Raw genomic sequence first — 10,662 nt, 5'->3', positions numbered from 1 at the left:
AGTTGACTAAGTCGTGCGAACTCTTACAGTGGTAGACTAGCAGATGTAGGGGATGTAGGATGGTACGGTCTACCCGTTCATAAGGTGCAAGCACTTCTGAAAGACTATGTCTCAGTCATCCGTTTCTCAAACACCATGTAGTGCGAGAATCTCAACGGAGGAGATCGAGTCTTCTGGGAAAAAGTGTGAAAACCTCTGCAGAGCGTATAAACTAATCACTGTTAGATGTGTCCCCGGTTATGGACAACTTGAGTATCTAGTACTTGGATTATCATGTGAATCTCATCATCTTACTCTAACTAATTTTGTTGGGTTAATGATGATACTTAATTGGGATTGAGAGGGTGTCTACTCTCTCAATGTTTAACAACTACCATGATAGTTAAATAAAATTTATTCCTTTGCAGTAGGGAAAAATTGGCTTTACGCAAAACCTGTAACCATAGAGCTTTCCACCAGCCAAATATGCATGTAGTATAGCCTTATTCTTTCATTGCTCTCTATGTGTTACTTTGCCAGCATATTCCATGTGCTGACCCCTTTTGGGCTGCAACGTTCATGTTGTAGACTTTTCAGACGACGAGTAAGGTGCCTTTAGGTCATGGTTCTATACTCAGTGATGCCATTGGAGTTGATGGACTCACTTATCTTCCAAGCCTTCTGCTGTTATCGTTATTAGATGGCCTTAAGCCATATTTTATTGTAATAAGTTCTCTTTTGAGACATTCGATGTAATAAGTGTCTGATTGCTACTCTGTTATAAATCCTTCAAGTACTATGCGGTGTCAGCATTACTAATCCAGGGATGACACTGGAGCACAGAGATTGGACCGTTTGAGGTCTGGTCACTACAAGATGGTATCAGAGCACCCGTTTTCTATTTGCTACCTTTCTGTTTTTATTTATTCAGATTACAAAAATATATTTCTACCATCCATATTACACGTTTATCACCATCTCTTCGCCAAACTAGTGCACCTATACAATTTTCCATTGTATTTAGTGTGTTGGGGACACAAGAGATTTCTTGTATTTGGTTGCAGGGTTGTTTGAGAGAGACCATATTTATCCTACACCTCTCACGGATTGAAAAACCTTAGGTCATCCACTTGAGGGAAAATTGCTACTGTCCTACAAAACTCTACACTTGGAGGCCGAACACGTGTCTACAAGAATAAAGTTGCGTAGTAGACATCAAGCTCTTTCCTGGCGCCGTTGCCGGGGAGGTGAGTGCTTGAAGGTATATCTTTAGATCTTGCAATTGAATCTTTTAGTTTCTTGTTTTATCACTAGTTTGGTTTATAAAAGAAAACTACATAAAAATGGAATTTAGGTTGCATCATATTATTGATCATCTTTATAATGTCTTTCTTGAAAATGATGGTTCAGAAAATTGTGCTCAATGTTTAGAAGAAGAAGTCAATAAAATGCTTGTCACAAAATATTTGAATGATGAGCATGATTGCAATGTTGTTAGTGTGAATTCTTTGAATATCCAAAATACTAATGATGATTGCACAAGTCATGACAAAAATGTTTCTTATAAGTATGTAACTTTGTGTGGAGTGAATTGGGAGTGCCTTTGCACACCAAAAAGGGAAGATAGATTTTGTAAGAAGCATAAATATTTAGAAACAAAAAGGTTGCAAGAGAGATTAGACGATTGTGCTGAAAGATGTAATTTTTTTCGCCATCCTTGTGAATTTCGCAATGAATGTGGTCATTTAAATCTCCAATGTAATTTATTTCATGATCAAATCATGTCCAAAAATTGTGACAGCACTACAAAAAAAGACACTTCCATGATGATACTTGTTTGTCACAGTAGGTCGCATTTTCTGTCATGCATTTTGGGGGGACCCTGACTCATAAGTCGTGATCACCGAATGCACGTGTACAGTGATCCCAGAGATCAATGCTCATTGAACACACAGAAGCTGAATAACAAGAGTCTTACATCCATACATACCGTCTTACACGAATTATGACCATTATGGTCAAGTCTTACATAGATAAAGCCACAAGGGCTGAATACCAAATAAACTTAAGCAGCGGAAATCTTCATCGATAAGTAGAACCCATGACATCTGCCTTAACCCTACAGGCATTCTGACTGGGAAACGTCCTAGTTCGCATGTTCGTCTCCAAAGAAATCTTCATCGAACTCATGTTCTTCCATGCCTGGCCAATTAAATAACCAGTGGCAAGCCAATGAGTACTTTGAATGTACTCGCAAGCAACCCATGATTGGAACAAGGCACAATAATGCAATGATATAGCACTAAGTAGGTAGTTTGCAGAAAGCTAGTTTTGAGTGCAATGGCATGATCTATCAACATGTAAAGTATGCATCATGGGAGTACAGATATCCGTATGGACAAGTTGCGGATATCAACATAAGAAGAGTTGGACACCAATCCAACTTGATCATTGTGTCAAGCCATCTGACTTAACCCAAATAGTTTTATCGACACATACACACGGTTTGCAAAACTTTGGACGTAGTTTAAGCAGCACCGCCCAACTGTCCTTGACCGTGGACATAGCTATTCGAATAGTTTTACACTCTGCAGAGGTAGCACACATTACCCACAAGATCCAGGGAACTTCCGTGTCAGCCACGACCCGCGGTACCTCAAGTACACGGGGTAAGCACCCGATCACTATCTTTCCCTAGACGACACTAACATAGAATCCACTCGATTGGTAGTAACCCCCGTGCCCAACATTTCACATCTTAAAATTGTGGAGCCTTGCTCCCATATTCATCACATACCACAAGCACGGGGTACCAACGGTGTGTCCGGTGCCCTGTGAAAACAGTCATGGCCGCCCTACCTGGCACGACCCCATCCCGAGAGAGCGCAACAACGACTCTCCCATCACTAGTAATGCGGGCTCCAAGCTAGTATCGGCCTAGGTAACCAATAATGCCCTTTCCCATATAAGGGTAGAGTGGTTGCACATGTAAGGTTGGGACCGTCGACAAATCTTAAATCTAATCCGTTTTCGAAAACAACACACACACTTGCCTCGGTACACCACTTCTTCATCAAGTGGTTACCCATCTCATTATCACCCTCGGGCATAAGTGGCACCCGACGGGGTGTACAAAAAAAGTCTTTTGAAAATACTTTGTCTCCATCACCATGCATATACCCGTCCCATTTGCGTAGCATCTACTTTAGCATCCTATCTACTCCCACCTGCATAACCCTCATAGGAAGGTAGGGTCATGCACAATGCAAGTATCGATAAGGAGGAAATGAGGGCAACCCACCAAAGTGGCTACCATCTCATCATGATTCCGATGCAACAATAATAAGGTGCTATATGAAATGCAAAAAAGGGTTTCATAGACATGGTCAAAGGGCTGCTTGCCTGGCTCAGCAAAGTCTTCTTGCGTCTTCAAAGTTTTCTGGTCCAGCTCCTTCATCGGCAACGCAATCTATCGTCGCAAAATAATAACGAGACAAATAAGGCAATAATAAAACAGAAAAACCAAAGTGCTCAGAAAATGTCAACTCATTTTTGTTAAATACTAGGGTGAAAACTAAGAAGGGCAAAATTCCTAGTTTTGGTCTTGGAGTGGCAGAATAGGAGAAATGGATTTTCAGAGGGGTTTAAACATATTCAAATTTGAATTTGAATATGAACAATACATAGAAGTTGTTTGGGCATGAGTAAAAGTTAGACCATTAAATAGGTGGGATTTTTAGAAAAATATGGGAGTTGGAATTATTGCATTTGGATGAATATTTAATCTTGTGGATTTTTTTTGAAAAGTGACAAAAAAGGAAAAGGAAAACGGCCACTATGCAACTGGGCTAGAACAGCCGCAGTGCACAGGCCCAGAGGCGATTCGGCCCAGGCAAGCCGAGTGCCGCGCGCGCCAGGTTTGAACCTGACGGGCGAGGCCCAGGCACCAGTGAGAGAGAGGGAGGCGAGGGAGAGGAGAGGCTGACACGCGGGGCCCGCCTGTCATCCCTAACCATGCGACAGAGCGCCGGCGAGCTCATGGGCGACGTTTTCGGGCACGACGGGGTGAGCTGATGGCACCGTTGTACTCCTCGTCATGTCGCCATTCGGGTGGTGGCCTAGTTGGCGGCGGAGAGCAGTGGTTCGCCGGCGACGAGGTTCGCGACGGAGGAGCGTCGGGCGTCGATGGCTCCGGCCATTTACGACTGCAAAATGAGCGGAAAAGAGGGGGGAAACAGTCAGTGGGGTGCGGGGGTTCTAGATCGGGGCTTAGGAGCAGCGGGGAGAGCTTCTACCGTGCGGACGACGGCGAGCCGCCGCGGCGGAGCACGAGCTCGAGAGCTTCTGGAGAGGAGCAGGTGGCGTAGGGGTAATTAGGGGACTGAGAGAGCGAGTGGTGAGGAGGGTAGGGCTCGGGGAGGCCCTTAAATAGGCTAACAGCGGGGTGCCGTGGACCAGTGCGCCGGTGGGCTCTTGATCGTCGCCACAGGGCTCGGGAGGTGCTGGCGCCGTGTCTGGGGTGTTGCTGGGCGTGAACTACGCCGAGGGGAGCTAAGGGAGAGAGTGGGGTAAGGCCAGAGATGTCGCGCGTGTGAGGCCGCTCATTGGAGCTCTCAGGCGGCTGGTGCGCGTGTGAGCAGGGGCAGCACGAGGGAGGAGGAGGGGGGCCAGGCCATAGTGTGTTGCGGATGCCGAGGAGCATCGTCGGGCACGCTGGGGAGGCCTGACGTGGCTGGAGGTGCTTGGCAGGGGGCGGCTACAGTGCGGGAGCGCACTGTAGCGCGTTCCAGAGGGCCCAAATGGCATGCCATGGCATTTTTTTAGGCCAGGTGGGCGCGGCCAAATATGTCTGGTGGCTCTAGGGTGTAGTAAAGAAAGGGGGTGGGGCTTTGGATGCCCTGGGTGGCCACTAAGTGAGGAGGGAGGTTGAGGGAGAGAGGGAAATGGGCTGTCCAGAGAGAGAAAGTGGGGTTTTACCCCTCCAATAATTGAGCTATGTATTTGCCATTGTTACTGGAGCTGCAAGAGAACTAGGAGGGGCTGTGGTAAAACTTTGAGCCCATGGAGATTAGTGGAAGGGGTCAGAATGGTGTTTTTGGAAATGTGGCAGAAGGTGTTTGCTGCTTGTTTGCGTAAGCAAATGAACTCCATTTGGCATAAGACTCCACAGGGTGAAATGGAACATATAATTAGGGCCTTCCACCAAATTTGAGATCATTTGGGCAAACTTGCCAATGCAACTTTTGTAATCCCTAGAAATCAATAGAAATGGGTTTTTCAAGATCTAGTCATCCAAAACTATTCTCATTGATGAACCACTTGGTGTAGTTTCATCATTTGGGTATTTGAGAATGTCCACAAAGTTTGGGATCAAATGGAGAAAGTTGGCAATGTAGAGTTGTTCAAACTTGATTCTGGTCAGAGAGGGTTTTGGGGCATTTTGGTGAGCCAAAATGACCTTGATTGATATGAGGCTTTGCAAGGTGATCAAAATATGCATATGTGACTTTCTAGATTTTCCCTGGATTTTTATGAAAATATTTCCTGTAGAAATATTTCAAATCCTTGAAATGGGCATAAATGGTTTTCGGAGGTTTTGTCCAATATTTTGAACATGACCATGTGTTTGAAACTCTTATATATGGAAAATATATGTCCACTGAGTTTCCCTGATTTTTGTCAAATATTTTTGAAACAATAAAATATTTTTCCCTATTAAAGACCATTTCTGGCCTTAAGAAAAAGCTTTTAAATAAAATAGGAAGATAACTTTTAAAATTATATTTTTGTGGTTTATGGGAGTCCTATATCTAATATGATTCAAATATACCTTTTGAAAGATTTTTCACACCCCAAATCAAGTACTTGAAGTGCAAACCTCAATTCAGGGGGTTTTGGAAAACTAATTTTAGAAAATACTTTTTGGCCAAATAATTTTGTAAGAAAATACTATATTGCTCCATACACATGGCATGATCATTGGGTAGAAGCTTGGGGCAAGGAGATGAAGTATGTAAGGTGGAGTAGTTGACTTTAGAGAGCACTTGAAAAACACAAAGAGAAAACCAACTCAAAAAATAAAAGCCAAATAATGCAAAAGTTTTTGTCAAACCACACTTTATCATGATTTATTAGTTTAAGTGTTGTGGCTTGAAAATCAGGGTGTGATAGACCTACCCCCCTTACAAGAATCTCGTCCCCGAGATTCCCAAACTAGCCGTGGAAAGGAATAAAAACTGGACCTGGGGTAGTCTTCACGTCCTCATACTGCTTGTGCTTCCGAGTGGTGCTTCATTGAACCTTGAAATACTCAATGGCGTGTCTTCGTCTATGACATCCTGCTTGGTCCAAGTTGCAATTGGGGTCTCTCGCATAGGTCATATTGGACTGGAGGTCGATGGCTCGATGATCGATGTCCTTGTAGAGACCAGACTAGTTAGGAAGTTGGAAACATTTTCGGAGTGGTGTTGTGTGGAAAAATGTTGTGCATAGTGGGTGACTCAGGTGGTAACTCTAGCTGGTAGCTGTCTATTCTTCATCTTGCAGTGATCTTGGAGAGGGCCGATAAATCTTGGTGCGAGCTTCCCTTTGACATGGAAAAGCTTGGTTCCTTTGAGAGAAGTGGCTTGCAGATACACCCGGTCTTCGACGAGAAAGTTCACTCCTTGACGATAGTTCTTCCTCCTTGGCATGGCGGTCTTCACATGTTTCCTAACCAGCTGAATGATTCTTCTTCCATCTTCAGTTAGACGAGTAGGTCACCAAGTAAAAGTGACAACCAACGTGACCAAGTACTCCATGAAGTTTCTGTTCATGGGGTACATAAGGTAGGCTGGGGCATTGGTGGTGGTAACGGTTGAGTATGGCCCAAGGTGTTCTCGATCTAGAGTTAAGACCCATGGTCATGATACGACCATGTTCTAGCTTGGTAGGGCTTAAGGGTTTCAAGGATTCTAGGGTTCGAGTGAACATTTATCTTATCCTTGAGCACAATTCCTGAGATACTAATTGTCTATCTAGTCCCTCAAACAAATAACCTTATACCACCGAAAGCATTATTTCGTATAGGTCAAATCCAATCAGCACTCATGTGATCCATATTCTTGTGACTCCCGAGAGGAGGTCTAACAAAATCATATATGTCTACGATCCCCAAAGTCATATGTATGGCTACCCCTAAAAATCCATGGGCAGAGAATACAAGCTTCCAAGCGGGAATAAAACACAACAATCCAAGTGCTCATCCTATTCTTCTAAGGTCCATGTTAGTGTATCTCTATCCTAAGGAAACATGTCGTATGCCACTCCAAAATCTTGTTTCCTTCCTATGAATCAACTCCAACAACGCGTTAACTTCCATTAATCACTACATAATCCTTTAATTCTACAAGTCCTAGTGTCTATGGTGTTCCACATGATCTCCTAAAGTCCATATAATCCCCAAATACTTGAAAGGAATGTCTCGACTATATTAAGTCCACCAACTTCCATGGTCAAGTAAACTCCAAGGTCAAGCTTATATCAACTCCGACAACTAATCCAATCTCCTAGTTTATTGTCCTCCAAGAAACATGGTATCATGATCGAGATCATCATTCTAAATCCAATTTACTCAGAACCATGTAGACTTACTCACCACCTATACTCAACTAGGATCACCTATTTAAATCCAAATCTCATGTCCAACGAGTATTCCTACATGTTTCCCCCAAGTCATTTACGTGTTATTAACTGTCTCCTATCAATATCCCATGGCTAAGTTAAATCCATATACTTCCAAGAATTCCAGCTTGCGATCATAATTGTCCTACTAAATCCAGTTTACTCAAGGGTAAGGAAAGTTATGCTACTCCATAATCATGATCCCACCAAGTTCATCTGCGAACATGAAAGCCTCATAATCCACCAAATAGTCTCATATAATTCCTCAAAGTCATTGATATAAACTCATCAAGTCATTTGTCCTCTATTCCTATATCCTCAAACTGGTCTTCCCTATGGCATCATCAGTTCTGGTGCTATATAAGGATGATAATGTGCTTGTTCACTATGTCCGCTAGTTCCATAATGAACCCAGTGTTGTGCAAGGTTTACAGAGGCTTAACTGGTCCTCTTGCAATTATGTGGGTTAAGCACATGGTTAAGGACTCGAGCTGGGGTATCTCGTGAAGTCTCGAAGGGTCTATGGATGGGGTTTCCAGTCATGAGGGGTAATACTACGGGATTGCACCTGGTCGAGGAGGCTGTAGCAAAAGTCTTCAGTGTTAGTTGCTTGCCGAGGTGGAATCCTTAGTGCATTTTGTCTTGTTGGTCTTCATAGATGAGAGGGAGAAGTAGCATATAAGGGGGGATGCCTAAAGGGGGTTTTATGGTGCAAGTGTAAACAAAAAAGTGTCATAAAGGCCACACACAATTCCATTAAGACATGGTAGGTGATATAGTCGCGTACAAGCTGCCTAGGGAAAATGTGTGACTTATATCGAAACACAAATAAATAAAAACAAGCAACAAAGAACGTGGTTCCATTCGAACCATCACACTGACTTGACTACGCATATGGGGGTACACGACTCATCCTACCCCTAGGGGTTCTCGGACTTGGTAGTCGTGCTTGTGCCTCGTGCAGTCTTCGGAGTTTTCCTCAGGTGTTGCTACATCTCTTATTTTGACGAAACGATCTGGGTTGAGCATGTAGAATCTTCAACAACTTCACGCATGTTGAAGTGATGGGGTGAAGGTGGCTCCTCGTAGCTGGCGTTGACTTGGTCTCCCATTGTCTTCTTACTCATGGCGATCCTTTTTGCATTCTAAGGCATCGGTGGTTCCATGTGTCAATCCTTTATGCAATGACATTAAAAAGGCATAGTAGAGGTCCAATCGGTTGGACACATTGTTGACAATATCATCACCGAGAGCGGGGCATGAAGAGAACCGTCTTCCTGCTCACTATAGTGAGGCGGACCAAATGGCGAGGTTCCCATCCACCGGTGGTTGCCGACACAACAATGATAAGAACAGAGTTCCTCTACTAGCGATGTATATCATGATCTTGCATTTCCTATGCCCTGATCATCATAGGCTAAGGTCGCATCATCTTGGGGCAGTGTCAAGGGTGTCACCATCTTTGGGGTATTCATTCCTTGAGGATGTATCTTTTGTTGGTATCGTCTTGTCGAGGTGTCGCCAATCTTGTGTTCAGAAGATGTGGGTGAATGTCTGATAAGGCATCTTCCTTCTTGATTATCCACGAGGATTACAAGTAATCCACTGGCCAGGGGCATAAGGGTTCTAGCGACCAAAAGTTTTGAAGGGGAAGAGATCAATAAGGAAAGTATACCTTAGTTTTCGAAAAACTGAGAAGGGAAGAGAAGTATAGATAGTTTTGAAAATTGGTAATAGTTTTGAAAATAGTCTTAACCCTAACTAACGACCATGCTACCTAAGGCTTCCTACAGTCAGGATAGCTCTCATACCAGATCTGTGGGGACCCCGACTCATAAGTCGTGATCACCGAATTCACGTGTATAGTGATCCCAGAGATCAATGCTCACTGAACACACAGAAGCTGAATAACAAGAGTCTTACATCCATACATACCGTCTTACACGAATTATGACCATTATGGTCAAGTCTTACATAGATAAAGCCACAAGGGCTGAATACCAAATAAACTTAAGCAGCGGAAATCTTCGTCGATAAGTAGAACCCATGCCATGTGCTTTAACCCTACAAGCATTCTGACTGGGAAACGTCCTAGTTCCCATGTTTGTCTCCAAAGAACTCTTCATCGAACTCATGTTCTTCCATGCCTGGCCAATTAAATAACTAGTGTCAAGCCAATGAGTACTTTGAATTTACTCGCAAGCAACCCATGCTTGGAACAAGGCACAATAATGCAATGATATAGCACTAAGTAGGTAGTTTGCAGAAAGCTAGTTTTGAGTGCAATGACATGATCTATCAACATGTAAAGTATGCATCATGGGAGTACAGATATCCGTATGGACAAGTTGCGGATATCAACATAAGCAGAGTTGGACACCAATCCAACTTGATCATCGTGTCAAGCCATCTGACTTAACCCAAATAGTTTTATCAACACATACACACGGTTTGCAAAACTTTGGACGTAGTTTAAGCAGCACCGCCCAACTGTCCTTGACCGTGGACACGCTATTCGAATAGTTTTACACTCTGCAGAGGTAGCACACATTTCCCACAAGATCCAGGGAACTTCCGTGTCATCCACGACCCGCGGTACCTCAAGTACCCGGGGTAAGCACCCGATCACTATCTTTCCCTAGACGACACTAACATAGAATCCACTCGATTGGTAGTAAACCCCATGCCCAACATTTCACATCTTAAAATTGTGGAGCCTTGCTCCCATATTCATCACATACCACAAGCACGGGGTACCAACGGTGTGTCTGGTGCCCTGTGAAAACAGTCATGGCCGCCCTACCTGGCACGACCCCATCCCGAGAGAGCGCAACAACGACTCTCCCATCACTAGTAATGCATGCTCCAAGCTAGTATCGGCCTAGGTAATCAATAATGCCCTTTCCCATATAAGGGTAGAGTGGTTGCGCATGTAAGGTTGGGACAGTCGACAAATCTTAAATCTAATCCGTTTTCGAAAACAACACACACACTTTCCTCGGTACACCACTTCATCATCAA

This window comes from Triticum aestivum, chromosome 4A (genome assembly GCF_018294505.1).
Source record: "Triticum aestivum cultivar Chinese Spring chromosome 4A, IWGSC CS RefSeq v2.1, whole genome shotgun sequence".
In the NCBI taxonomy this organism is placed as follows: Eukaryota; Viridiplantae; Streptophyta; class Magnoliopsida; order Poales; family Poaceae; genus Triticum; species Triticum aestivum.
The sequence above is the reverse complement of the archived record's forward strand: the minus strand, read 5'-3'. Positions refer to the sequence as shown.